At 40.6% G+C, this 27909-nt stretch overlaps 1 long non-coding RNA gene across 1 annotated transcript; it reads left to right on the forward strand.

The window, feature by feature from the left end:
• Positions 1-978: 978 nt before the first annotated feature.
• On the forward strand, positions 979-27357 carry LOC117523520. Its single transcript, XR_004564526.1, has 3 exons — positions 979-991; positions 7276-7285; positions 27217-27357. It is a non-coding gene; the product is annotated as an uncharacterized LOC117523520 (long non-coding RNA).
• Positions 27358-27909: the final 552 nt, after the last annotated feature.

Genomic DNA, 27909 nt, shown 5'->3' on the forward strand with positions numbered 1-27909 from the left:
ATTCAAAGTTTTCAGCTACTTAACATTACCGCTGTACAATATGGCCAAATTGTCATATCAATATGATATGACTATGATTTCACACAAAGTGCAGCAACAGTGCAAATTAGACATACCACACTCATTTTACACCCATCATAAGGTTGGAATACTGTGCCCTCCAAAAGTATTGGTACACTCGGTGTTTCACACATTGTACTTTGTTTATGCCATTTCAAATACAAGAAATACCAAGAATAAAAATTTCTAAAATTATCATCCTCAAACTCAAACTGAAATTAAATCTCTAAAACCTGATAATACATGTAAATAATAATCAGTTCTACTGCCAGTTTTCTTCAGACAAGTCAGGGGATGGAAACATGAACATTTCCAAGTCACTGAATATATCTTGGACTTTATTTACATCAATTATGAAAAAATACAAAAGTTTCTTTCACCAAAACATCAAATCTAGGCATCTCAGATGTACTTTCTGGCACATTGTAGCTGAACTATCGGGTCTTCTTTTTAAGAAAATCCTCCTCTACACCACTTCATCAGGAAACTGGATTTTATATTTTTAAATAATGTATATCAAGTTGTAGAGATTTGCTTTCAGTTTGAGTTTAAGGAAGATAACTTTAGATTTATTTATCTAAAGTTGTATCACTGGTGTGTCACTCAGACAGCAAAATTAAGAGGTTATTTAAAAATAAGTCCTTCAGAGAGCAAAATCAAGAGGTTACACAGGTTTTATACATAGCAGAGGTGGAGTAAATTACCTGTATTTCTCAGCCTGAGCATCTTCACGTTATATCTCATGAATCAACAGCTGCCTGCTTGAATCACTGGAGAAACACGCATATATAATGCAACTCAAATTAAAGGAGAAATGCCGCTTTTAACAACCTGGACCTCATTTCTGCCATAAAATACAGCCGTTTACTCATGATAAAAACTTTGGTGTCATTAGGAGCCCGTGAGTCAAACATTTGGATTAGAACTTTTTGTGGTACACAGTGCTCACTACTATACAGCAGGGGCCTAGCAGTCAATATGTGTCACTGATTTCAAAATGCAGCTCTTTTTAACCAGATGTGCAGTGCCGTGACATATCAATCATGTGTGTCCAATCAGATTTCATGGGAGTCCAGTGCAACCCTGGCCTCTAGACATGAGAATCTCATCACTGACAACGATTCGATACGCACCTCGATACACTACCAGTGATATGATACATATAGCGTTACATGACGATAATGATGATAAGATTCACCCCTGTTCCCGATTCAATGAGATTTGGTATGTATTTGATAGCGATTCAGTTCCTCACAATGCCATACAATGTGATTTGGAACGATATGATTAGGGATGGGTGTTGATATGATTTTATCGCTATCGATGCCATTATCTGTTGCGCTTATCAGTCTGATTCTTTATCAATTCTGTTATCAAAATTTTCTGTGCACTAAAAGTAGGCTTTACAGGTTTTCTATGTCAACAACATTTTATTGAGGCTTAAAATAAATAAATAAATATGAATTTGGTCACTGGAACCTTGATCTCTGGACATAAATAAAAATCAATAAAATCTGTACATGGCCACTGGATCCTTGATGTACATGATGGATCCTTGATCTCTGGACATAAATAGAAATAAACAAAATCTGTAGTTTTGTCCAAAGCATTTCCTTTCAGATATTAATGGCAGAAATGTAACTGAGCTGAGCTCTTCTGTCAGCTGCTGCATGTCAGGATGTAATTCATAAAAAACTTAGGGTGTCTCATTTTGGGGAAGCCCCCCCCCCCCCCCCCAGGGTCTGCCCTGCCTTCACTGCTCATGCGTCATTTCAGAGTTTAGCAGCTTGTCTGAGACAGAGTCTCTTTACCCACAGCGATCAAATGGATTAATGGGATTATTAACATCAGATGACAAGGTAAAACCTCTTAAATCATTCTAGAGTCAGGTTTAAGCAGAAACAAGGCCATTTTAAGCAGAAACAAGGCAATACTACGTAACGCGTCAGCTAGCAGCTCATGTAGCAGTTGCATTCTGAACACTTCCTCCATCTTCTCTGATGAAATAATGCTGAATTTATGTGGAAATGATTGTTGTACAAAAGCTTCGGATATCTGTCGCTGAGATAGATGACTGGAGTGCAGTTTTAAGCAGAAACGACGTGATAATCTGTAAACCGCAGCTAATGACACATGCGCAGTGAAGGCAGGGCGGGTCAATTTTTAGGGGGAACCGCTCGGTCTGCGACACTGGTTTTGGTCAGTTGTAGTTCTATTGTTTCTATTATAACGTTTGGAAAGAGGCATCATTTGATTTAAAACGGCGATTCGCTCTCCGTTTGTTGGTTGGTTGGTTGGTTGGATTGTTAGCAGGATTACTCAAAAAATCCTTAACGGATTTCAATGAAATTTTTACCAGGGGTGTATCTTGGCCTAACTTAGAAGTCATTAAATTTTGGTAATGATCCGGAACACAATCCGGATCCAGTAATTTTTTTAAAGGATTTTTTATCATTACAGGATAGGGCCAATTTCAACATTTTTTTGCATCTAACTTCATGAAGACGGGTCACAAAGGCTGAACAAAAATGAAGTTACGACACAACAACAATTTAGCATTTGTTTCTCCTCATTGAATAAACTTGTTATTAGGAAATAAAAAAACCTGTGTAGTTCATACAGTTTCTCTTTATAAATACATTTGCTGAAGATCTAAGGGTTTAACCCTCTGGGGCCGACGTCATCATGTACAACGGTGGAGACCAAGCGTTACTAAATTATAAATAACTTTTTAATGATATGAGATAGAAACTTACTTTTTTGCTGAAAAGTGAACTCCGCGGACTTTCGAGCCACCGTCCACCATCTTTGTACTCCTCATAGAAGCTGTGTGATGACGTGAGCAATGTGAGTGTCCAATCAGAATTGGTTCACCGTCACATGGTTTTCGAAAATCTAATCGTAGGGCAGATTCACCTCACGACACACCAAACATTGGTTTTAGGAGTGATTTGTTAGTTTATTATAGTTTGCTGTGTGTTTTGAATAAATGTGTGTGGAAAATTATTTCTGCTTTACTTTTTCCTTTGTTATTTCTGATTGTAAACCTTTATTACACTTATAAAACACAGCAATAGCATATTTATTTTGAAAGTACAGGTTGTCCTGAAAAAAGAGACAGAAAACTTGATTGTGGGATGCAGGGAGAGCTGTAAAGAGCAATAATAAAACATTTATGTCAGGCGAGTGAACTGTCCAAAAAATGCCGTCGGACCCTAGAGGGTTAACCACTGAATCTGAAACATGACAGTAGATGCGTGAAACGATGTGGAATAAGTCTCTTTGCCAAAGGGTATTCCATGTGACGTCAGTGACCCTATGGCCTTGGCGGAGGTTTGCGCTCTCCGAGTGCTTCTAGTTGTTATTATTATTGTTATTATTTCCTTTATCTGATGGACAACTTCAGTTGTCTGACTCCACCAGCCGGTGCTCATGCCAGTGGACTTGTCGCTTCTGAAAACCAGCGAAGCAGAGAACCAGTGAACCGCAGGTCGAAGCACTGCTTCGTTGCTTGAAGCTTCAAACAGACCTGCTGCAGTCTGTAATCAACGTAAAGAAATATAATTTTCTTGAGAAACACCCTCAAAAACAATGTTCACTCCGGTGACCCAAACCGTTCATGGTGCATTCAGTGTACCACGGAAAAAAATCAATGCAAGCAGGCAGTGAGAGATGCAACACAATTCAATCTGTCAATTGAATCGATGCGCACTGAATGAATTAATGCACTTGCATCGTGCATGTTTGTATCTAGATTCGTATCGATTAAGCTCCACATGCCTACTGGCCTCCGCTCTTGCTCCACCCATGCCAGGAAGTGTTCAACATTTGACATTTCCTGTTTCACTGTAAACTCAAAATTTGGCATTCCCTGTTTCAGTCTCAACTTGCCACTCAATTCCCGCAAAATCTCACGAGATCTCGTCTTGTAGGATCCAGGAAGTGTTCAACATTTGACATTAACTGTTTCACTGTGGACTCAAAATTTTGCACTTCCTGTTACTGTATGAACTTGCCACTGAGTTCCCGCAATATTCCACAAGCTCTCGTCTGTCAATCCAGGAAGTGTCGATCCAGGAAATGTTTGAGATTTGACATTTCCTGTTTCACTGTGGACTCAAAATTTGGCACTTCCTGTTTGGGACTCCCTGTACCATGAGCGAGCTTCGCGCCAGTGTGCGTTGTTTCGCTTGTATTATCCTGTTTCATTGACAGCACTCTACTGGAAGGGGTTTCCTTTGTGATAATTTTTCTTCATGGTCTCTAGGGTTATTCTGTTCTGTGTCAGACTTCTGCTTTTCCTCTGACATCTTTTGTGGTTTGTCCCCTGTCTATGTTACATCTGTTAGTCATGTAAAAACAACATGACTGTGTGTCTTTCTGTGTTGTGTGTGTTTGCACACTTTAGCCTTTTTGGGTTCTCCTTAGTTATTCATTTGTGCTTTGGTTTGTGGATTTTTTATGTTGTGGTTCCCCTTTTAGTTCGGTATTCAATTTTGGTATGTCTATTTAAAGACAATAAATTAACATTGAAATGTGACACAATTAACGCAAAATAAAAGGGTAGGTGTCCATGCAGGTGTGACTGTGTTTGTCTATACTCAACAAAAATATAAACGCAACACTTTTGGTTTTGCTCCCATTTTGTATGAGATGAACTCAAAGATCTAAAACTTTTTCCACATACACAATATCACCAATTCCCTCAAATATTGTTCACAAACCAGTCCAAATCTGTGATAGTGAGCACTTCTCCTTTGCTGAGATAATCCATCCCACCTCACAGGTGTGCCATATCAAGATGCTGATTAGACACCATGATTAGTGCACAGGTGTGCCTTAGACTGCCCACAATAAAAGGCCACTCTGAAAGGTGCAGTTTTGTTTTATTGGAGGGGGGATACCAGTCAGTATCTGGTGTGACCACCATTTGCCTCATGCAGTGCAACACATCTCCTTCGCATCATCCGTGAAGAGAACACCTCTCTAACGTGCCAAATGCCAGCGAATGTGAGCATTTGCCCACTCAAGTCGGTTACGACGACGAACTGGAGCCAGGTCGAGACCCTGATGAGGACTACGAGCATGCAGATGAGCTTCCCTGAGACAGTTTCTGACAGTTTGTGCAGAAATTCTTTGGTTATGCAAACCGATTGTTCCAGCAGCTGTCCGAGTGGCTGGTCTCAGACGATCTTGGAGGTGAACATGCTGGATGTGGAGGTCCTGGGCTGGTGTGGTTACACGTGGTCTGCGGTTGTGAGGCTGGTTGGATGTACAGCCAAATTCTCTGAAACGCCTTTGGAGATGGCTTATGGTAGAAACATGAACATTCAATACACGAGCAACAGCTCTGGTTGACATTCCTGCTGTCAGCATGCCAATTGCACGCTCCCTCAAATCTTGTGACATCTGTGGCATTGTGCTGTGTGATAAAACTGCACCTTTCAGAATGGCCTTTTATTGTGGGCAGTCTAAGGCACACCTGTGCACTAATCATGGTGTCTAATCAGCATCTTGATATGGCACACCTGTGAGGTGGGATGGATTATCTCAGCAAAGGAGAAGTGCTCACTATCACAGATTTAGACTGGTTTGTGAACAATATTTGAGGGAAATGGTGATATTGTGTATGTGGAAAAAGTTTTAGATCTTTGAGTTCATCTCATACAAAATGGGAGCAAAACCAAAAGTGTTGCGTTTATATTTTTGTTGAGTATGTGGCCCTGTGACAGACTGGTGTCCTGTCCACCTCACGCCTATGACTGCTGGAATAAGGTCCAGCCCCCCCTGCCCTTAATTACAGTAAGCAGTTGAAGGTAAGTGAGATGACACAAACAAAAATTGGCAAAAAAAAAAAAAAAAAAAATCATTATATCGTAGTTGTTACTTTTTTCCTGCAAGATTTTCCTTGCAAAATCTATTACTGTTTCTTGTTGCTTTTTTCCAGGCAAAAAACCAAACCAAAACAAACAAACAAAAAGAGCAAAATCATGTTCTCTGGGAGAGAGGGTGCGCCAAATAGCAGTTACTTTCAATTTAAACCACAGACAAGTTAGACTTTGTCTGCATGTGTTTCTTGAAGTCCCTTTTTTATTTTAGCTTGCATCACCTCCTTATAAGATGTTTTGGGCTCAAAAGTTGAAAATGGCTTTTTCCGAGGCCATGAAATATAGTCAGCGGGTATTGCGAAGGCTTTCCGTCTGTTTGTCTGTCCATCTGTCTGTGCTCAGCATAGGTCCAGTCCTATAACTGCCAGGGTCTTCAAATTCACAGGGAACATTCCTGAGACACAGACCTTGGACAAGTTCAAAGATAGCTAACCTTGACATACTCCAGGAGGTATTTTAAGAGGTTAAAATATCATATTATGCTCCTATTTTTATGGTATGATCATACGAAGCTGGTCAAAAAGGTGTATAATATGTCCCGTTTAGAAAGGCCGTGTTCATTCATTTATGAAAGAAATGTATGTGCAGAATTAAATTGGCTAAATTCCTCACAGCAGAAACCAATAAAGACAACATAAAGTCCTGTGTTACATTTAAAGAGATATTCATCAAGTACATTTGTTGATAGTCGTAAGTTAATTTGGCATCATTGCCTCTGAATTCTTTTCATTATATAATAGGATGATGTTTTATTTTGGGAAGCACAAGCTTCCATTTGCATTACATCTTAATAAATGCAAAGCAGTGTGTGCAGGTTTTTTAGAGGATATAAATTGAAACTTGATTTAAATGATCACTTTGTAGGACACAGGCTAAATGCAGTTGGGAAGAGAATCTAAAGTTACTCCCCTTTTTAGCAAGATATACTTCAGAATTCATTAAAATCTTTCAGTTGATTTTCCGGTAGCCAAAAGGAACATGAGGGAAAAAAAAAAAATCATCAAAACACCCTAATGAAAGAAAATGATAAGCAGCAGCTCTAAAATGCTGGGTAATTAAGTTGAACACCAATAAATGTGTTTGATTTACTTAACTGAAACGTTGTGAGGCGGGTGGTTATGCTGATATTTTCTGACTCATTAAAGCAAAATGTCACCTGCATCTTTATTTCCTAGGAGAACAACAAGACATCAATAAACCAGGAGTCAAGCTGAGGGTACGGCAGGGCTCCTCAGTGTCAGACCCTGCTGGTTTTCACTCCAGACCTCTTATGTAAATGCACTTATCAGAAAGTATCTGCTGAGAAAACCAGCAGTCTCAGTTTCAGTGGTAAAAATGTTTTTCAGTCTCTCAAATTTTAAGAGAGCTAAGGTCAGCAAGAAGTTATTTATTTATTCATTTAGCTGAATCACGGGCAGTGATGTTCTTTGCTGAAAAATTTGGCATTTCACTTTTGGTCATAAGCAGTCTTTACACTGAATAATCAAAACACACCTTCCACATACATTTAACAGAAATTCAATGTTTTTGGACATTGTTATAGTTTTTCTGCAAATTTCATTGAGTTTCACAGTTTATTAATAAAATAAATGACATTACAATGGAAGCAACACTGGCCTCTGGGCCATCAACACGTATTTAGCAACAAGGCATCATAAGCAACTTGATATGCCAGTCTGTTTTTACCCGAGGCCATGGCCACTGGGTATTGTGAATTCCGTCCAGATTCTGTCCATCTGTCTGTGCTCACAATTTTTTTTCAATTTTTAAGGGGAGGTGATGGTCTAGTGGTTAAGGTGTTGGGCTTGAGACCAGAAGATCCTCGGTTCAAATCCCAGCCTAACTGGAAAATCACTAAGGGCACTTGGGCAAGGTCTTTAATCCCCTATTGCTCCCGGTGTGTAGTGAGCGCCTTGTATGGCAGCACCCTCACATTGGCAATATGAGGCATTTGTAAAGCACTTTCAGCGTCTGATGCAGATGGAAAAGCACTATATAAATGCAGTCCATTTACCATTACTGCTCAGAATGTGAATTTCAAAAAAATATGTTTTGAAATGGGCAGGGACACCAGTGATTGCAACTTAGTCGCAACAAAAGCCAAATAAATTCGATTCAGGGAAATAGATTGGCATGAAACATGGCCTAGAATAAAATATTCTTAATTCTGTATGTTATGTTCACACTTACGTGAATATTCTGCCTCTGATTTAAATATTGCCCATTCTCAATCAGTGTCGATGTTGTCGCATCAGTCAGTCAATCAACATTTATTTATAAAGCGCTTTACAGCAGCCAGACGGTGTCCAAAGTGCTTTATAGAAACATCAAAGATTCACAGAAATAAAACACATATACTATAAAGTTAAAACAGCACATAAAAAACAAAACATGTCACAGCACCACTAGGTATTAAAGCCAGCTATATTTATTTGTTGTTGTTTTTGCTTAATTTTAAAATGATTTGATACTATGCACTACTTACTTTTAAATCTGAGAATAATTTTTGTCTGTGAGATTTTAGCAACGTGCTTAGCAATGCCCGTGACTGATTTGAAGCAAACCGGAAGTGACGTTGCTGTGACCGGGTCCTCATGGCTGTTTTTTTAATTCACCTGTTCTTGAGTATGTTTTTGCTGTGGCATGTTTATCCTCTCTAAGGATAAACATGCTACATGCTTAAACATGTTTAATTTTTTCCCGGATTTTCAGTGTAGAGCACTAGATGCAGAAAGGAAGTAGTTTTCACGCAACTTGAGCCAATGTTACGATACTAAACGTGACTGGATGCCACACCCACACAATATAACGTTACCCAACGCCAATTTAAGATTCCTGCTGTGCTCCATTGTAGCCAAGCTATAAATCACGCAGGATTGTTGTCGAACTTTTTATTCTGTAACACAATGCAGTAACTATACTGCTCAAAGAGCACATGTGAACAATTAAAAGGAAAAAAAATTCTCATTACAGCCTGGCTTCAGCTCCTCGGCGCTCACTTCCTCAAGGTCTCTCATGATTGTGTTAAATAAAGTCCATTAACTCCTGCTCACAGACCGATTGCCAGCGACAGGATATGTCCACATCCACTATAACTCCTCACAGAGAACATCTCCACATCCACTCACGGATGGTTCGCATGAAGCGTACCTGCGATTGCCGGTTGCAGCACTGTGGTCAGAGGAAGAATGACAAACTATAACAGAAATCAGAGCGCACACCTGGAGCGCTGCACAAGAAGAAAGATAAACTAGAAGAGAAATCAGAGCGCACACTTGCAGCGCTGCACAAGAAGAAAGAAAAACTAGAACACACATCAGAGCACACACCTGCAGCGCGGCACAGGAAAACGATAAACCAGAAGAGAAATCAGATAAGAGAAATCAGTAATAAAGTCCATCAACACCTGGAAATAATGTATTCTGACTTTTTCCAATGTATCAACTCCATCTGCATGTCCAGGCAGTCTGCTCTCCAGTCTGCTCTGCTCCCTCCTGCACGCAACTGATGCAGACATTCCTGCTTAATAGATACACAGCACATGCAACTTGAAGCAGGCTTAAGCTTTTGTTTGTCTCAATAAAAAAAAAAAAATACTGATTGGTGAATGAGGCAGATGGCACCTGTGACCATTCAAGATGGCGGCACCCACATTGAAAATGGTGACGGCCTTCAGCTCTAGGGGTCGTCATGGTGGATGAGGCGAACAGCCAAGGAGGATTTTTTTTTTTTTTGCATCACAAAAAACCTCACTCCATGTTTGGTAAATGAGAGAACATTGCTTTTGTTTGAGTGAGATTACCAGCAGTTATCGGCAAGTACAATTGAGTATCATCAGCATAGAATGAAAGGCAATCCCAAAGCACAGCAGTATATTCCCAAGGGGTGCTACATAAAGGGAAAAAAGCAGGGGGCCTAAAACAGATCCCTGCAGAACCCCAAACTTCATGTCCCTAAGATTAGAGGTAGTGTTATTATACAAAACACAGTAAGAATAAATGGACAGATATGACATGAACCACGCAAGGGCAGTTCCAGTAATCCCAAAATGATTCTCCAGTCTATCGAGTAAAGCATGATGATCCATGGTATCAAACACAGCACTAAGATCCAACAGCACCAATACCGTAGTGGTGTCCGAGTCCATTACTCACAGAAGGTCATTCACTACTTGAGTGAGCGCTGTCTCCGTGGAGTGATATTTTCTAAAAGCAGACTGCAAGGGCTCAAAAAGATCAAATCAAAGCGATATTCTGAGAAATTAAAGTTTAGAGACGATGACAGTGTGACATTGCCAGACCCATTAGCTAGAATGGCTGGCCTAATGACCCGGACAAATGGCCTGAGACAGATTATGGGCTTTATGATGGTGAGGTCATGAAGGCATTCAAATCTTTGGAGGCGTACAATTATTTTATCAGTGGTCATGTAAGGGAATACCGTTATCACCCTGTTGCTGCAAATATTGATGTTTGTCTGTGCTCTTTCTACTCTCTGGTCACATCTTTGTAGTAGTGCAGTACCGGAATGTGCCTTGAAGTTCAGGGACTTTTTAAACGTGTTCCAAAAAAGACAATCCTGCACAGTCTGGCCGGTATGCACATCCGTGCATCAGGCTGTAGTTACCTGAAAGCCACCAAACCAGCTAGAACCAAACCATGGATTCCTGGACAGTCCCCTCTGTGCTTCTACTTGCTGGCTTTATTTCTTCTGCGGCTTACAGTCATTTTGACACAGGTGAGTCCAACTTTTCATTTCTCACTTTGTGTACACCCGTTGTATGCAAAATCACTCTTACATTATTTATGAATGTTAAACTGTGTTTGATTTCAAAAGAATGAACCGAAAATCAGATCATTGTTAGTTTGCAGTCCTCATAATAACCTCAGCCACAGTTTCTCACTTAAATGTGGAGCTGCACAGAGGAAACCAAAGGAAAAAAGAAAAAATACAGAAGGGGAGTGGGTTTGTTTTTAATGTGATGAGTTCAAACACAAGGTGAGCTCATGTGATCTCATCTCCCACATGTACTGGACACTTCTGAGCCAAACCACCCCCGATCCTCGAGACTAAATGCTTGCGAAGTGAAAATCTTGGAAATGGATTGTCATACATCTGGATGTGATGTGTTGATGGGTTTTACGCATGGCGCTGAGCTGATCTGTCAGCGTGTGATGGATCCCCGAGTGCACACTTGGAATGGTGACATCTTCAAATATTATACCCCTGCCACACATAGGCAGAATCAAGCAGAGTGACGTCGGACTTATGAATTGGAGCACATCCAAAAAGTGTCAGATTTCAGTTCCAAAACATTCTGACAGCCATCTGCAGAAATCGACACAGTTGGTCAAAACTGGGCAGTGGCCTGAGTGTGATGCACATGTTCAAAACTCTCTCGGATAGGTGTCCCATCTCGACAGCGGTCCATGTGTAATCTGATGACCAGCTGACCGCAATTTACATATTCTGATGGCATCAAAACTGAAATGATCTGGTCATGGTTGATTGAGCTCTGAGATCGATTGGTCACAGCAAAGCCTGCTGACATGCTGTGCCATGTTTGTCCACATCCACTGGACACCGGCCAGGAAGAGCAAAGAAAATGTTGTTATGTAATAACATGTATGTGGCACTGTGCGCACGTCAGAGGCTTGGTGCAGTGCCCCGCAACGCAGCTGAACGGGATGTCACCACTGTAACGCACGTATTATTGCATGTACACCTCCTACGTCTGTAGCAGGTACAACCCCAATTCCAATGATGTTGGGATGTTGTGGAAAATGTAAATAAAAACAGAATTCAATGATTTGCAAATCTGCTTCAACCTATATTCAATTGAATACACCACAAAGACAAGATATTTAATGTTCAAACTGATAAACTTTGTTGTTTTTGTGCAAATATTTGCTCATTTTGAAATGGATGGAAACAGGTGTGTCATGATTGGGTATAAAAGGAGCATCCCCAAAAGTCTCAGCCGTTCACAAGCAAAGATGGGGTAAGGATCACCACTTTGTGAACAACTGCTTGAAAAAATAGTCCGGCAGTTTAAGAACAATGTTTCTCAATGTTCAATTGCAAGAAATTTATGGATTCCATCATATACAGTCCATAATATAATCAGAAGATTCAGAGAATCTGGAGAACTTTCTACACGTAAGCAGCAAGGCTAAAAACCAACATTGAATGCCCGTGACCTTCGAACCCTCAGGCGGCACTGCATTAAAAACCGAAACCATTGTGTAAAGGATCTTACTGCGTGGGCTCAGGAAAACTTCAGAAAACCATTGTCAGTTAACACAGTTCATCACTACATCTAAAAGTGCAAGTTAACCCTCTGGGGTCCAAGGGCATTTTTTGGACAGTTCATTCGCCTGGCATAAATGTTTTATTATTGCTGTTAACAGCTCTCCCTGCATCCTACCTTAATGTCTCTTTTTTCAGGACAACTTGTACTTTAGAATGTATATGCAATAGTTGTGTTTTATAAGTATAATAAAGGTTTACAATCAAAAATAAGAAAGGATAAAGTGAAAAATAATTTTCCACACACATTTATTCAAAACACACAGTAAACTATAATAAACAACTGTTTTGACACTTTATAAAGGTAATTTGGCTCTTGTGTGAAAGACTGTACTACAAGAAAGTTCAAACAATAAACACAAATGCACATTTTGAACAATATATGCAAAATGGTCTATGCATTTTGTTTGTCTTCATCTCAAAGCAATTTCTGTCTGCTATTACACAAAGGTCACATCACAAACTTCTACTTGTACTGTGTTTTGGAGTGTTCTGTCCTGCTCTGAAAGCAGCTTTGACACTTTGGCCCATTTACACTTTGAGGAGCGGCCCCTCCCCCCCTCGCTCCATTGATATGGTAAACAGTGCTTTACGCCGGAGCGAGAGAGCTTGCCACAGGCTTATTCAATAAAATGCACAGGTAATGAGGAGTGGAGCATCTCTAAAACTCACACACTTTGTGTTTGAGCATGTGAGATTGTCATCAGAGGCCCTCCGTCTGATCCGTCTGCTCATTTTCACTGATCGCTGTGCGTAATGGCGCAGGGCGCATTGGAGCAAGCAGCCAGATGGCTATTCAAATGGGCCAACTAGTAACACATCACTCCTACAAATGATCTTTGGTTTATCACGTGAGGTAAATCTGCCCTACGATTGGATTTTGGAAAACCATGTGACGGTGAACCAATTCTGATTGGACACTCACATTGCACACGTCATCACACAGACATGGGTTATTCATCCCATTGTTGCATTTAGAGTGCAATTTGGTTCCATATGTTTCGTACTATTGCACACTGTGAACCCCGCTCACTAGTGGGGACGGAGTTTGTTTTACTGATGGACGATGATTTGAAGGAGCTAATTGACAGTGCTAATTCTTCAAACACACACACACATACGCACACACATGGGCACACACACACACACACATACGCACACACATGGGCACACACACACACACACACACACACACACACACACACACACACACACACACACACACACACACACAAAACACAAAACACACAAACAAACAAATCCACTGCGCCATAAGCCATCTGGAGGCATAAAGAGCTGTTAGGAGGAAGTTAGAATGAGAAGCTGGACTAATTTCTGATGTAATTTTTTTCGCTGCACTGGGGAGGTAGTTTTTTTTTTTCTTTTTTTGGAAGTACATAAAGTCGGTGCACGGCATCGTGGACTTCATCGTCAGAATTATTTTTGGACTCCTATTTAAAGTTCGTGTTGGATTGTTGATGTCTTTTTTTTTTGAAAGTACACAAAGTCAGACACACCAAAATGTAAGTCTCTTTTCTGTTGTTTGTAAATTAATATAATATAAAATGACAAGGATCTATTTTAGCCATTATAACAAAACAAATAAGGAATGATTTACATTCTTTAAATGGAACTAATATTTAATTTGGTGAAAGTACACAAAGTCAGACACACCAAAATGTAAGTCTCTTTTCTGTTGTTTGTATATGCAACAAAAATATAAATGCAACACTTTTGGTTTTGCTCCCATTTTGTATGAGATGAACTCAAAGATCTAAAACTTTTTCCACATACACAATATCACCATTTCCCTCAAATATTGTTCACAAACCAGTCCAAATCTGTGATAGTGAGCACTTCTCCTTTGCTGAGATAATCCATCCCACCTCACAGGTGTGCCATACCAAGTTGCTGATTAGACACCATGATTAGTGCACAGATGTGCCTTAGACTACCCACAATAAAAGGCCACTCTGAAAGGTGCAGTTTTATCACACAGCACAATGCCACAGATGTCGCAAGATTTGAGGGAGCGTGCAATTGGCATGCTGACAGCAGGAATGTCAACCAGAGCTGTTGCTCGTGTATTGAATGTTCATTTCTCTACCATAAGCCGTCTGCAAAGGCGTTTCAGAGAATTTGGCAGTACATCCAACCAGCCTCACAACCGCAGACCACGTGTAACCACACCAGCCCAGGACCTCCACATCCAGCATGTTCACCTCCAAGATCGTCTGAGACCAGCCACTCGGACAGCTGCTGAAACAATCGGTTTGCATAACCAAAGAATTTCTGCACAAACTGTCAGAAACCGTCTCAGGGAAGCTCATCTGCATGCTCGTCGTCCTCATCGGGGTCTCGACCTGACTCCAGTTCGTCGCCGTAACCGACTTGAGTGGGCAAATGCTCACATTCGCTGGCGTTTGGCATGTTGGAGAGGTGTTCTCTTCACGGATGAATCCCGGTTCACACTGTCCAGGGCAGATGGCAGACAGCGTGTGTGGCGTCGTGTGGGTGAGCGGTTTTCTGATGTCAATGTTGTGGATCGAGTGGCCCATGGTGGTGGTGGGGTTATGGTATGGGCAGGCGTCTGTTATGGACGAAGAACACAGGTGCATTTTATTGATGGCATTTTGAATGCACAGAGATACCGTGACGAGATCCTGAGGCCCATTGTTGTGCCATACATCCAAGAACATCACCTCATGTTGCAGCAGGATAATGCACGGCCCCATGTTGCAAGGATCTGTACACAATTCTTGGAAGCTGAAAATGTCCCAGTTCTTGCGTGGCCGGCATACTCACTGATCAACTCTATGCGAAGGAGATGTGTTGCACTGCATGAGGCAAATGGTGGTCACACCAGATACTGACTGGTATCCCCCCCCCCGCAATAAAACAAAACTGCACCTTTCAGAGTGGCCTTTTATTGTGGACAGTCTAAGGCACACCTGTGCAGTAATCATGGTTTCTAATCAGCATCTTGATATGGCACACCTGTGAGGTGGGATGGTTTATCTCAGCAAAGGAGAAGTGCTCACTATCACAGATTTAGACTGGTTTGTGAACAATATTTGAGGGAAATGGTGATATTGTGTATGTGGAAAAAGTTTTAGATCTTTGAGTTCATCTCATACAAAATGGGAGCAAAACCAAATGTGTTGCTTTGTATTTTTGTTGAGTGTAAATTAATATAATATAAAATGACAAGGATCTATTTTAGCCATTATATAAAACAAATAAGGAATGATTTACATTCTTTAAATGGAACTAATATTTAATTTGGTGAAAGGTGGAACATACCATTCAACTCGGCTTCGCCGCGTTGAATGGTATGTTCCAGCTTTCACCTAATGGAATTCGTGCTATTGAACTCATAAACATTCATTATCTGTACATTATTCTATTCTGTTCTTAGATCTTGGAGCAGTAAAAGGGAATTACTATGTGTGTGTGTGTGTGTGTGTGTGTGTGTGTGTGTGTGTGTGTGTTTTGTGTATACGAGGTCTCTTAGATAATAAACCGACCCTTTTATTTTTTTTTTTAACTATATGGATTTGAATGACATGCGATTACACCAATCATGCTTGCGCATGCGTGAGTTTTTTCACGCGTGTCGTTGACGTCATTTCCCTGTGGGCAGGCCTTGAGTGAGATGTGGTCCCGCCCTCTCGGCTGAATTCCTTTGTTTCACACGCTGCTCGAGACGGCGCGCGTTGCTTTATCAAAATTTTTTCTGGACCTGTGAGGAATATCCGAGTGGACACTATTCGAGAAATTAAGCTGGTTTTCTGTGAAAAGTTTAACGGCTGATGAGAGATTATGGGGTGTTTCTGTCGGTGTAAGGACTTCCCACGGAGCGGGACGTCCTGCAGCGCTTCCAGGCGCTGTCGTCGGCCTGTTTCGAGCTGAAACCATCCTAATTTAAGGCTTAATTCACCCAGGACATCGTGAGAGAACAGAGAAGATTCAGAAGAGGCCGGCATGAGGAATTTATGCAGACATTCCACTGTTTAAGGACATTTTTTTAATGAAAGACGTACGCACAAATTCGCCGAGTCGTTTCCGTGACAACTCGGCAAATCTGTGTGCGCCGTGACAGGAAAAACACCTCCGTGTTGAAAACCATTTGTAGAATTCAGGCGGCTTTTAATGGCTTTCAACAAGTGAGTAACTGAGAAATTGTTTAACAGCTTGGGCATGTTCCAACTTGCCCGTTAAGATTTCCAACGGAGGTGTTTTTCCTGCCGCGACCCCCCGCGGTCGGGTCCAGCCCGACATGCGACTCTGTCCGCACGTTCTTTCATTACAAAATGGCCGTTAACAATGGAATGTCCGAATAAACTCCTCATGCCGACTTCTTCTGAAAGTTCTCTGACGACTTACTGCGTCAACAGAGCCTGAAATGTGGAAGTTTTCAACTTGAAACGGCGAGACGCTGCCGCCTCGAAGCGCAGATCGCCGTCAGGCGCCGTGGGCCGTCCTTAAAGCGACACTACCAGACCAAAATCTCTCATCAGCCGTTAAAATTTTTACCGAAAACCAGCTGAATTTATTGAATGGTGTCCACTCAGTTGTGCCTTACAGTTTTGAAAAAATTTTTATCAAACAAAGCAACAGTCTCTGAGCCATTCCTAAACAATGAAAAAAATCGACGAGCGGGTGGACGACTCCTCACTCAAAGACTGCCCACAGGCGAATGACATAACCGACAGGCGTGAAAAAACTCTCGCATGCCCACGAGGGTTCAAGCATGTCTGATGTAATCACACGTGATTCAAATCCATATGGTTTTTGAAAAAATAATAAGGTCGGATACTTTTATAATAGACCTCGTATGTGTGTGAATGGGTTTGATCACGCAGAAACTGGGGAGAGCTGGCAGTTGCTGTTTGGTATGCTTGTGTATTTTGCTTCAAGGATGAACACTGCGAAAACAGAAAGTTGATAGGACAAATATTTTTGGAGAAATTAGCAATTTTAGCTAACCAGTAAACAATAGGCATTGTGCTGCAATGCAGCATGGGGGTTTGGGATTTTCGGGTTTTAAATGTTGTAATTGTAGCTCATGTTACTTTAGAAGTGTTGTTTGTGTTTTTGTAGTTCAGTTGGTTTAGTCTGTTTAGTTAAGTGTCATGTAGCCATTGCCATGAGTGAGTTAAGTGTCATCTTGCCGGTACTATGACTGAGTAGTATATTGCATTTCATGCCTTCCACCACGTCTCTGTTTCTGCCTGTCTAACAAAGCATCCGCTTGCAGTAGAATGCGGAAAAGACAAAAAGCTCTGCGTGCGTGCGTGCATGTGTGTAACTTTGATCACAGAGAAGGTACGGATGTTATCTAACAACACTGAACAATGGATATTGCTAATTCCATTCTGGAATCACTCACCATTTCAACAGTACGAGGTCTATTAGAAAAATATCCGACCTTATTATTTTTTTAAAAACCATATGGATTTGAATCACGTGTGATTACATCAGCCAAGCTTGAACCCTCGTGGGCATGCGAGAGTTTTTTCACGCCTGTCGGTGACGTCATTCACCTGTGAGCATGCTTTGTGGGAGGAGTGGTCCAGCCCCCCCGGCGGAATTCCTTTGTCTGAGAAGTTGCTGAGAGACTGGCGCTGTGCTTCATCAAAATTTTTTTCCAAAACTGTGAGGCACATCCGAGTGGATACCATTCGACAAATGAAGCTGGTTTTCGGTGAAAATTTTAATGGCTGATGAGAGATTTCGGATTGTTTCTATCGCTGTAAGGACTTCCCCCGGAGCGGGACGTCGCGCAGCGCTCCGAGGCGACGTCGTCATCCTGTTTCAAGCTGAAAACCTCCAAATTTAAGCCTCTGTTGACCCAGGACATCGTGAGAGAACAGAGAACTTTCAGAAGAAGTCGGGATCAGCAGTTTATCTGGACATTCCACTGTTAAAGGAGATTTTTTAATGAAAGACGTGTGGACGGATTGGCGCGTCGGCTCGCAGCCGGCGCAGCGCGCCCGCCACAGGAAAAACACCTCCGTTGGAAGCCTTAAGGACAAGTTGGAACATGCCCTGCTGTTAAACAATTTCTCAGATACTCACTCAACTGAAAGCCACCAAAAGCCGCCTGGATTTTACAAATGGTTATCAACACGTAGGTGTTTCATGTGTTTCATGTGTTTACTTGATAACTTTGAAAGCTGGTCATGTAATACAGCTAACCAGGTGGCATGCATGCATACATGCATTTTCAACTGCTTATATGGGATCGGGTCGTGGGGGCAACTGCTCCAGCAGGGGACCCCAAACTTCCCTTTTCCCAGGCCACATTAAGCATCTCTGACTGATGGATCTTGAGGTGTTCCCAGGCAAGCGTGGTGATAAAATCTCTCCACCTAGTCCTGGGTTTTCCCTGGGGTCTCGTCTCAGCTGGACATGCCTGGAACATCGCCCTAGGGAGGCACCCAGCAGGCATTCTTAACCAGATGCCTGAATCACCTCAGCTGGGTCCTCTCAATGCAAAGGAGCAGTGGCTTTACTCCAAGCTCCTAATGAATGACTCAGTTTCTTACCCTGTCTCTAAGGCAGACACCAGCCACCTTCCTGAGAAAACTCATTTCGGCCGCTTGTACCTGTGATCTACTTCTTTCAGTCATGACTCAACCCTCATGACCATAGCTGAGAGTAGGAACGAAGATTGAATTGAATTGAATTTATTGAATTGAACTGAATTTATTCTGCACACTGAATAACAGAAACACAATGACTTTTTGCAGTAGTTCTGATTCTTAGTTTCTCAAATATTAATGTCCCGCTCAAATTGTAGCTGGAATTCCTCATTTTAAACAGACCCTCCCACAATTTAAAAATTTGCAAAAGAGCAAATAACGGATTTGTTGGCTCACAATATGGCTTATTACTGATAATTCTTCCAGCTTTCTTTTGCAGTAGAAATATAGGATTATTATTTGTTCTATATGTATTTCCCAAAACCTCAACACAGTATGTCATATATGGAACAAGAAATGTATGATGCAAAATAGCCAAAGAATGTTAGGAGAGGAAATCTTGTGCTTTATGCATAATTGCAATGACTTTTGACATTTTAGATTTAACATAGTTAATATGCGTTTCCAGCTTAATTTATCATCAATATAAACACCAAACAAGAAATTTTGTATTTGTTACAATTTCAATTTCAATATCATGTAATAATAAATTTCTGCTTAAGTTCCTGGACTTATTACCAAATATGATACACTTAGTTTTACCAAAATGGAGTGATAATTTGTTTGAATCGAGCCACTGTTTAAATTTATGTAATTCATACTCCACCGTGTCCAGGAGCTGTCTCAAATGATCCCCACTACAAAACACAATTGTATCATCAGCAAACAAAATACAACTTGCGGACTTGGAAACTAAACATACATCATTAATGTACAAAAGAAACAGCAATGGCCCAAGGACTGAACCCTGGGGTTCCCCACATGTAATCCTCAAAAACTCAGTGTGTCCCACCAATGTGGACACACTGACACCTACTGTATAGGTACCTCATTAACCAGTCATGTGCCAGTCCCCTGATACCACACATCTTTAATTTGTTCAATAGGAAAGTATGATCAATAGTGTCAAATACTTTCTGTAAATCAAAAATGACCCCTATAGTATATTGCGTATTCTCAATTGCGTTGGAAATTTGTTCAACAAAATCCATTATTGCCAGTGAAGTACTGTGATTTTTTTCTAAAACCGTATTGCTGATCGCTAAGGATATGATGTTTAACTAAGAAATCATTTAACCTCATTACAAATACCTTTTCCAGAATTTTAGAAAATTGTGGAAAGAGGGAGATTGGCCTATAATTTGAAAAAAGATGTTTGTCTCCAGATTTGAAAACTGGTATCACTTTAGCTATTTTCATTTGAAGGGAAATTTCATTTAAGGGAAATTTCCCAGTCATTAATGACAAATTACAGATATACGTTAAATGTGTAACAATACAATCAATAATATTTTTAACCAAAAACATATCAAATTGTCACTATCAGTTGATTTTTTATAATCTCTGTTCCTTTAATGAACACTGAATCCAGAACTGTTTTGTTTTGCTGTAATCCAAAGACTACATTTAAGAAGATACAATTGAATTTGCTAATTTTTTGCTGACGTTAACAAAATAACCATTAAAATGATCATTTCATTTAAAAACTTCCAAGTACTCTTTATATTCATGCCCGTATATAGAGGGGGTTCAGGGGGTTCAACCGAGCCCCCCCACCCCGAGAATTCTGCTGATTTTTTCTGATCTGGATATCAACGTTATGTATTTTCTTTTCATTGATAATAAGCAACAAGCACTAACTGTTACACAGCTATTATCACACACCCTCAAGTTTCAACTTCCTCTGCCAGAGTAGTGATGAAAGGGGAAACTGCTAGATAAACTTTTCCCATGGGGGTTGAGAATTTTTGCTCCCTGGTCCCTGTCCTCCTCTGATATCAAACAGATTAGTTGGCTTGTAAATACCCATGTAGACACACAATTACACTTGTCTGGTTTGTAAAAACATGTTTGTATGTATAAGCTGAGAAATAAAGGGAGCTTCTCCTTCCTGTTGCAAATACTGTAAAGGTGCAAATATTCGCGTGGGATTTATTATGCGAATTTCGCGAGTTAAACAAGGTCGCCAAATTAAATACCGCTATTTTAATACATAACGTACATATACATACATATTCATAATGTAAACGCGAATATTAATACCGCTAAATACGAGGTCTGTTAGAAAACTATCCGACCTTTTTATTTTTTGCAAAAACTATATGGATTTAAATCATGTGCGCTTGCATCAGCCAAGCTTGAACCTTCGTGCGCATGCGTGAGTTTTTTCACGCCTGTCGGTTGCATCATTCGCAACCGACAGGCAGGTATAAAGTTTGCATTAATGTTATCTTGGTTCTTCCTGGGTGGTTCTTATGGCAACTAATCCAATCCCAAGCGAGGACTATTTGTATATAAAAATGTATTTCCTAAAATGATACATTTTGGTTTCAAATTAAATTTATGTATCTTTTTACCCCTCGAAATCCTCAAAAAGCTTCTGCTTCGGGGGGCTTCGCCCCCCTGAGCCCCCCACCCTAACCCTAACCCTAACTCTAACCCTAACCCTAACCCCCTTTGACCCCACCGGGGGCCCTGCGGCCCACTGGAACCCGAACTTAAGGATTCTAACTCTAACCCCCCCCTTTCACATTCCTATATACGGCCCTGATATTCGTTTTATTTTTTCAATAAATCACTATAGTACTGCCTTTTACACGATCACATAATATTAATTAGATTGTTTTTATATGTCTTATATCTTATGTTGGCCTCATTTGTTCTAAATTTTACAAACTGCTTATACAAAAAAAAAAAAAATTTTTACGCTTATATCCAACTTTTGACACAAAAGGCAATGTTTATCATGGTACTTCAAAACAATAGAAATGAATGATTTGTAAGATTGATCTACATCCTCAATATAAATGTCACTTCAATTTTGATGTAATAAATCCATTCTAAGATTTTCCATAGTTTTGTTTGTTATTTTCCATGTGAAGTTCGTAATGTTACTATGGTAATGACTATGAAAACCATCAGTGGACCAATTAGCTTCCGATAAATTTAGTTCGATAACTTTTAGACCGCTAACATATTTTTGCGGGCATAGTGAATAAAGCTTAACAGTTAGAAACATTTGTAAATTCTGAAGTCAAATATGTTAGTGTCTGTCACATGTTTTGTAGCAGACAGACAGCCATGAATGGCAGAGCTCTATCCTCTGCAGGCAGAGGAGAGCAGACTACCAGAGAGAAGTAGTCGTGGGCTAGGGTGGGTTACCGTGCACCCTCCCCAGGACTCATCGCCATTGGTGTTTTTTGATGCTCTATGGTATATAAAAGAAGACTAAAGACGTTAACAGTGAAAATTTTGGGATGCAACCACCCTTCTGATAGAAATTCTAGAGTAACCCTCAAGAGATTACCCCAAAATGCAAAAATGTGTGTTTTTTAAACCTAACATTGTAGCTTCCTCATACCTTTATTGTTAACAGCAGGAAAAAAAATGTTGATTTGCCTCTATGTGGACACCTTTTGGATGTACAAAACAACAAACTAAATTTAAAAATCTCATCTACTTAAGACACAGTAGCTGTTTTACAAAATACTGTCTATTCGTTAACTTATAGTTGCAGTTTTGACAAAAATATAACCCAAAGGTTTTTTGGCAGCTACTTGTACCTACAATTTGGGATTTTATTGACTTTAGGTCTTGGGTACAATGTCTTGGGAACAATTTAAGCCGTCAATGACTTTCCTGTGATGTATTTTGACACATTTACAGCCAATATGCAAACCACACCCCCATTCTGGTTTTTACAGTAAAGTATTATCAAATCACAAATAAGCCTATTTAGGTGAATTCTGGTATAAACTTTTTATTACTGCTGTTCTGATCACTTTATAAATGACAAAACCATTCAAATGAAAAGCATTTATCAACAAATTAAATATGGCTGCCATGTAAATACAGATTATTTATTATATTGACAATAGCTTTTAATAGACAGAGGTTCTGTGTAAGCAATATTAGATGTTTTACATCCTGACAATAGAGCATTGTGTTTGCATCTCTTACTCTAAACACTATGCTGCCCACAATTAAAGTGAATACAGCTGCATAAAAGGTTACTGAACAAAATGCTATGGTAACTATAAAAAATAGAACATACGAGGTCTGTGATGAAAAAAGCGGTCCTTTTAATAAATGGATTTGATTCATATGTTTTTACGTCAGACAAGCTTGAACCCTCGTGCGCATGCGTGAGTTTTTTCACGCGTCGGTGACGTCATTTCCCTGTGGGCAGGCCTTGAGTGAGATGTGGTCCCGCCCTCTCGGCTGAATTCCTTTGTTTCACACGCTGCTCGAGACGGCGCGCGTTGCTTTATCAAAAATTTTTCTGGACCTGTGAGGAATATCCGAGTGGACACTATTCGAGAAATTTAGCTGGTTTTCGGTGAAAAGTTTAACGGCTGATGAGAGATTATGGGGTGTTTCTGTCGGTGTAAGGACTTCCCACGGAGCGGGACGTCGCTCAGCGCTTCCAGGCGCCGTCGTCGGCCTGTTTCGACCTGAAAACATCCTAATTTAAGGCTTAATTCACCCAGGACGTCGTGAGAGAACAGAGAAGATTCAGAACAGGCCGGCATGAGGACTTTATGTGGACATTCCACTGTTTAAGGACATTTTTTAATGAAAGACATGCGCGCAAATTCGCCGAGTTGTTTCCGTGACGACTCGGCGAATCTGTGTGCGCCACGACAGGAAAAACACCTCCGTGTTGAAAACCATTTGTAAAATTCAGGCAGCTTTTGATGGCTTTCAACAAGTGAGTAACTGAGAAATTGTTTAACAGCTTGGGCATGTTCCAACTTGCCCATTAAGGTTTCCAACACGGAGGTGTTTTTTTGAAAAAAAATAATAAGGTCCGTTACTTTTATCACAGACCTCGTAATTATTATAAAGTAGTTACACATATGAATAAAAGCATGACTTGGGCAAAATTACATTAATCATAAAGTCATCATATGCCTCTTCTTGTGCCTGGTCAATATCTTCATTAGAGTCACTAGTGTTTTCATCAATATAAATGTCTACAAGACTTTTTGGCAGTATTTCCTCATCAGTCCACAGAGGCTCACTTCCTCCCTGCCAAAGTAGCCTGTGGCAGCATGTAAAGAGGGTAAACTACCAAGTTGGCATTTGGAAAAAGTCACACATTTCATTGCCTGAATTACCAACTCCTTCTGAAGCAAACGGCTGGGAGATGAAAGATGGGCATTTGGAGCCTCTGTGGACTGATGAGGAAATACTGCCAAAAAGTCTTGTAGACATTTATATTGATGAAAACACTAGTGACTCTGATGAAGATATTGACCAGGCACAAGAAGAGGCATATGATGACTTTATGATTAATGTAGTTTTGCCCAAGTCATGCTTTTATTTATATATCTGTAACTACTGTATAATAATTATGTTCTATTTTTTATAGTTACCATAGCATTTTGTTCAGTAACCTTTTATGCAGCTGTATTCACTTTAATTGTGGGCAGCATAGTGTTTAGAGTAAGAGATGCAAACACAATGCTCTATTGTCAGGATGTAAAACATCTAATATTGCTTACACAGAACCTCTGTCTATTAAAAGCTATTGTCAATATAATAAATAATCTGTATTTACATGGCAGCCATATTTAATTTGTTGATAAATGCTTTTCATTTGAATGGTTTTGTCATTTATAAAGTGATCAGAACAGCAGTAATAAAACGTTTATACCAGAATTCACCTAAATAGGCTTATTTGTGATTTGATAATAGTTTACTGTAAAAACCAGAATGGGGGTGTGGTTTGCATATTGGCTGTAAATGTGTCAAAATACATCACAGTAAAGTCATTGATGGCTTAAATTGTTCCCAAGACATTGTACTCAAGACCTAAAGTCAATAAAATCCCAAATTGTAGGTACAAGTAGCTGCCAAAAAACCTTTGGGTTATATTTTTGTCAAAACTGCAACTATAAGTTAACGAATAGACAGTATTTTGTAAAACAGCTACTGTGTCTTAAGTAGATGAGATTTTTAAATTTAGTTTGTTGTTTTGTACATCCAAAAGGTGTCCACATAGAGGCAAATCAACATTTTTTTTCCTGTTGTTAATAATAAAGGTATGAGGAAGCTACAATGTTAGGTTTAAAAAACACACATTTTTGCATTTTGGGGTAATCTCTTGAGGGTTACTCTAGAATTTCTATCAGAAGGGTGGTTGCATCCCAAAGTTTTCACTGTTATCGTCTCCAGTCTTCTTTTATATACCCTAGAGCATCAAAAAACACCAATGGCGATGAGTCCTGGGGGTGTGTGTGTGTGTGGGGGGGGGGGGGGGGGGTGCACGGTAACCCACCCTAGCCCACGGACTAAAAGGAAGAGGGAGGGAAGGGGGAAAAAGCTAATTTCTCTTCACACCATACAGACCTGCTGGTCATTTCACCGGAGTCTTGCACAGGCAGACAGTTTTGACTTATAGTTATAATTTTAAACAAACTAATTGCGGACAAGTTATTGAAATTAACATCACTTCTGTTGTTTTGCAAAGTGACAATATCAGCTGTATGATTTAGTTTTAAAGTAATGCACTACTTTTTAAGGTTTCAGCGTTTAGACACACATACCGCATTGCATTATGGGTACATTAGTTTCCTGACGCCAGTGGTTGGCTGGTCGATATAACACACAGTTACTGAATTGTGTGGTGGGTTTTACAAATAAATCTGTATTTGCAAATATGTCATTTATTTCATTTGTAAAATAAAGCTGCTAGGAGGAAGTTAGAATGACAAGCTGGACTAATTTCTGATCAATTTTTTTTCGCTGCACTGGGGAGGTACAGTTTTTGGTTTTGTTTTGTTTTTTTGGAAGTACATAAAGTTGGTGCACGGCATCATGGACTTCATTGCCAGAATTATTTTTGGACTCCTATTTAAAGTTCGTCTTGGATTGTTGATGTCTTTTTTGGCTGTACACAGTCAGACACACCAAAATTTAAGTCTCTTTTCTGTTAATATAATATAAAATTACAAGAATCTACTTTAGCCAGTATATAAACAAATAAGGGATGTTTTTACATTCTTTAAATGGAACGAATATTTAATTTGGTGAAAGTTTGAGCATACCATTCATACACAGTGAGCTGTTTGACTGTGACTTCTACCTGGGAAATTGATGATTATCGCACATCAGCCTCCAGTTCTGCCTCTACTATAGAGGGTGATTCAGTCTGATGCAGGAGTTACTCAAGGTGCTCCTTCCAGCGCTGGATTACCTCCTCATTTGAAATCAACAGAGTCCCATCATTACTGTATACAGCTTAGATGTCCTCTCCTGAGGTGCCTCAAGGTCCTCCAGAAACACCTTGGTGCTGACCAAAGGTCCTTTTCCATGGTTGCTCCTAACTCCTCCAACACCCACTGCTTCGCCTCCCTCACAGCAGAGGCTGCTGCCCTTCTGGCCTTTAGGCACTTTGCAGCTGCCTCAAGAGTCCTCCGAGATAACATATCCTGGAAAGACTCCTTCTTCAGTCGGATGACTTCCCTGACCACTGGTGTCCACCATGATATTTGAGGGTTGCCACCCTTTGAGGCACTTAAGCCCTTCAGGCCACAGCTCCCTGCAGCAGCTTCAGCAATGGAAGCTTTGAACAGTGCCCATACTGATTCAATGCCCCCAACCTCCACAGGAATGCCAGCAAAGCTCTGCCAGAGGTGTGATTTGAAGATCTGTTACACAATGGGTTCCTCCAGACATTCCCAGTTTACCAGCACTATCCGTTTAGGCTTATGGGGGGGGGGATTTAGTCAGTCCCTAATTGTTCAAGTTCTCCTACTTAGAAAGATGAGAGAGGTCTGTAATTTTCATCATAGGTACACTTCAACTATGAGAGACAAAATGAGAAAAAAAATTCCAGGAAATCACATTGTATGATTTTTAAAGAATTTATTTGTAAATTAATGGTGGAAAATAAGTATTTGGTCACCCACAAACAAGAAAGATTTCTGGCTCTCAGAGATCTGTAACTTCTTCTTTAAGAAGCTCTTCTGTCCTCCACCTGTTACCTGTATTAATGGCACCTATCCATAGCCTCAAACAGTCAGACTCCAAACTCAACCATGGCCAAGACCAAAGAGCTGTCGAAGGACACCAGGAAGAAAATTGTAGATGTGCACCAGGCTGGGAAGAGTGAATCTACAGTAGTCAAGCAGGTTGGTGTGAATAAATCAACTGTGGGTGTAATTGAAAGAAAATGGAAGACATACCAAAAACCATTGATAATCTCCCTCGATCTGGGGCTCCACGCAAGATGTCATTCCGTGGAGTGACTTGGCGTGTTTGGAGAAAGAACAATGCTGAGTTACATTCCAAGAACACCATATCTACTGTGAAGCATGGGGGTGGAAACATCATGCTTTGGGGCTGTTTTTCTGCAAAGGGGACAGGACGACTGATCCGTGTTGAGGGAATAATGAACGGGGCCATGTATCGTGAGATTTTAAGGCAAAACCTTCTTCCATCAGTGAGAGCACTGAAGTTCCTGGAGTGGCCTAGACAGTCTCCAGACCTCAACCCCATAGAGAATTTGTGGAGGGAATTGAACGTCTGTGTTGCCCAGCGTCAATTAACCCCAAAATATCACTGCTCTAGAGGAGATTCTGCCTTACAGAAACCTGGTTACAGCAGGATGAATATGTTAGTTTAAATGAGTCAACACCCCCGAGTCACACTAACTGTCAGAATGCTCGTAGCACGGGCCGGGGCGGAGGATTAGCAGGAGGAGTCTGAGTTGCTGCACACCACCACAGATGGGTCACATTTTGAGAAAAAACGCGAGTTGAGGAGCGGACCAGCGTCTGACTGAACCCAGCGCTAAACCTCAGGCCCGAGGCGTCAGCTAGATCTGAGGCTAACAGCGGCTACGTCCGAGGCTAGCAGCGGCTACATCCGAGGCTAGCAGCGGCTACATCCGTGGCTGGCGGCGGAGGCATCGGTGGAGGCGGTTCATCCAGGCCGAG

The sequence above is a fragment of the Thalassophryne amazonica genome, chromosome 13 (assembly GCF_902500255.1).
Source record: "Thalassophryne amazonica chromosome 13, fThaAma1.1, whole genome shotgun sequence".
Classification (NCBI taxonomy): Eukaryota; Metazoa; Chordata; class Actinopteri; order Batrachoidiformes; family Batrachoididae; genus Thalassophryne; species Thalassophryne amazonica.